Here is a 3,353-nt window from a genome sequence, read left to right as displayed (position 1 = left end):
CCGCCCCACCAAGGAACCAGAGATTGTTGACGAGGCGAGAGTCGACCACACGACTTGTTTGTTAAACTTCTTTGTTAAAAACTTGTTCGTTATGTACCTTGTACTGTAATTGCCATTGTAGCCATGTGCACGCCCTTTTTCATTAGGGCCGTGCAGTCCCGAAGTCGTCCCTTTTCACTGCATCACTTACATTGAATGAATCAAGTATTGTTTTTACGTAATAATATGTGATGCAGTAGCGGAAAGGATTTAACAGGAACAGTTTCTATCTTAATTAAGAACCTCAAAATGGCTTTTTGAGCAGTTTTATTTGGGCAGTTTTATTAATACAGATAATGGGTTCCTCGTTCTATATCATAATGTCACTACCACCTATCCAACCAGATGAGAAATGGTCTTAAGGTGCGTTTGATAAAATTAAAATTTGATAACTGAAATCTAAAGTCTGAATCTTTTAAGTTAGTGAATTATTAAGTAGTAAATTTGATACATTTAATGTATATCACATTAAATGATAAGTGAATAAGTTATTCACTTATCACTTATTTTTCAGAGCAAATTTTACTTAGAAAATTCAATTTCACTTAATTAATTTAGATTTGGTTATCAAACCCATTTTAATATGTTAAAATCTGAATTCATTAAGTTTAAGTATGGAATTGGGTTATTAGGTAGGAGTTAGTCTTGCAAGAATGCAGTGGATCATGTTGGCAAATTTCTAGCCCAATTGGCCTTTGGATCATAAGATTGTCATTGTTTTCGTATTTGGGCTCCCCAAAAAAGAAAAGATGAGCATACGAAGGCAAACAAGTGAAGGCTGTGTACAAGACTACAGATTCCCACGTGGCAGCCCAAACAATTTATTTATTGTTTGTTTGAAAGGATATGTTCGGTTTGGAAATTATTTTAAAAAATTATTTGAAATAATTGTTTGGATATCTCATTTTTTTCAAATAATATTTTGGTTGCATTATAAACACAATTTTCAACTCATCTTTTTATATTCTCAATCACCTTTTTATCTCACATACATCATATCATAAAAAAAATGCTACAGTAATTATTCTAAATAATATTTCAAGTAATACTCTATCCAAACAAATATAGCATTTTTTGTGATGCAATCTATGTAAGATAAAGAGATGATTAAAAATTATAATTATAATGCAAGTTGAATAATAGTTGAAAATCTTTTTTTTTTTTTTTGCAAATTATGCTAACCAATTGGACCCAAAATTAAAATTTGCATTGTATAGCTACAGATATCTAAAGGGTTCGACGATATACTCTTATGGTCTAGATGTATTTTCCCTTCTAGCACCTTATATGATAATATAAGTTGAAGAATAAATCTTATATATACTGACAGTGTATACACTATTACTGTTGGATGTCCAACACATACGCAAAATTTGAATTTCAAATTCAAATTCGAATTATATGTTATACGTTTAATGGTGAAAGTATATATACTGTTAGTGTATAAAAAATTAATTATAAGTTTAAAATAGAAAAATGTTGACAATGCTAAAAGCCAATTTTGTAGCTATCACTTGTCAAAGCATACACCAAAAAAAAAAAAAAAAATCACTATTCACAAATCAAAAGATTTTGAGGACACAAAACATTGAAGATTTTATTATTTTATTATCCTAACTCAAAGCACCTCCTTCAAATAAAACTCAAAGCACCTCAGTCATTTATTTCATTGTCGTTGGTAACATGAGTTCAAATTGCAGAAAGAATGAAAAGTTGAGTATAAAAGAAAGAAACCAATACAAAACATTAACTTTCACTGCTCTTATTACGTAGACAAATCATCTTTGAGAAAAAGAAATATAACAGTCTTCATTCTCTTAGCCATAGAAGTGGAGCAATATCATTGAAGTTTGTGGGGGAACTCTCCAAATAAACATCCGCTGTAAAAATTTTGCAAAATTTACAGCATCTTCATAGTCCATGTTTCTATTATCATAGCCTTCTCAGCTTCTTGGTTCTAACTTCCTGCATTTCAGTTGAGTTGAGAGTTGTGATCCGACGTTGAAAAGTTCGTTCATGTTTCCCGTCCATTTCCTAAAAAAAGTTCCTCGGTTAGGTCGAAAAAATATATCGAGAGTGACAAACTGGTTGACAATGAGACCTTAGTTTAATGATCGAATAAGTAGATTATAAGCCCTGGTCGACAATGAGACCTTAGTTTAATGGTCGAATAAGTAGATTATAGGCCCTTAAATACTTCGACACTGCACTATAATTTATAGTAATTCACTTACACGTGAGTTCATATCCAATTGTATGTAAGTATTCTGTCGCTATCATTTTAAAAAATTGATACAAATGGTCACTTTCATTTCTTTTTACTTAATCCTTAGGAAACAAGAAAGACCCAAGGTTTCTAGTTAACAAAAAAAAAAATTGTTAACATCTAATTAAACTGCTTAATTTTCTTAATTATTTGAGTCCAAGCTGATCTAGCATATTTTCCCATTGCAATTACCAACTAATTCACTACCAGAGCCTATTTGGGTAGCATGGCACAAGGCAGAGTACTCAAAAAATCATAATGTACAAGGTTATACCATATTAACATGAAACAAAAATTATGTTGCATGCATTTGGGACTATACAGTTGGAAACATTTGTTAGATTTAAAGTATATGCTTACATTTCTGTATCAACTTCTTTTTTTCGTGAATTTAAAAATAACTATCAATTGATGTTAGGATGCTAAAAATTAGATGTTCTTGATTCACTTTCCCCTTTCTGTCACCCCTTCTTTCCCTTTCGGCCTTTTAAATCCCACCATTCCCGTATTAAAAAAATTGAATGTACGTACATTTCAAGAAGAAGAGCTACATGTGCTACAATGAAACATTAAAAAATATGTACTAATTTTTGTAGCTAAATTTTGGTATGATTAGGGCTTCAAACATTAATAATCTAAAATGTGTAAGAAAGTTATCAGAAGCAAAAAATGGATACATCTGACCCTCAATAAAATCCTAAAAATCTACAAGGTGTGCTAGGCATGGTAGGAAAGAAGCAACAATCTGTATAATCCAAGAAACCATAAATATAGAAGAGGATGTTCTAAGAACAGAACCTCTGAAATTCTCTTGAGAAAAGAAATACCTTTCCTCAACACAAGATTGTGATATACGTTTTCATGCAAAATTAATCTTAATTTTCAAGAAAGTAGTGGAAAGAAAAAGGACAGAAGTACCTTTAGGCTCACATCTAAGAAGATTGGGCAACATGAACTTGAAGAAGAAGAAGAAGAAGAAAAGTAGCAGGAGCAGCCTAGGCCACTATTATGTGGAAAATTGTGTGTATTCACCCTGTCACGTCTCACT

At 31.4% G+C, this 3,353-nt stretch overlaps 1 long non-coding RNA gene across 1 annotated transcript; it reads right to left on the bottom strand.

The window, feature by feature from the left end:
- Positions 1-1,670: 1,670 nt before the first annotated feature.
- On the bottom strand, positions 1,671-3,353 carry LOC113772080. Its single transcript, XR_003468470.1, has 2 exons — positions 3,224-3,353; positions 1,671-2,073 (listed from the first exon to the last, which is right to left on the bottom strand). It is a non-coding gene; the product is annotated as an uncharacterized LOC113772080 (long non-coding RNA).

This window comes from Coffea eugenioides, chromosome 5, assembly GCF_003713205.1.
Source record: "Coffea eugenioides isolate CCC68of chromosome 5, Ceug_1.0, whole genome shotgun sequence".
Classification (NCBI taxonomy): Eukaryota; Viridiplantae; Streptophyta; class Magnoliopsida; order Gentianales; family Rubiaceae; genus Coffea; species Coffea eugenioides.
The sequence above is the reverse complement of the archived record's forward strand: the minus strand, read 5'-3'. Positions and strand labels throughout refer to the sequence as shown.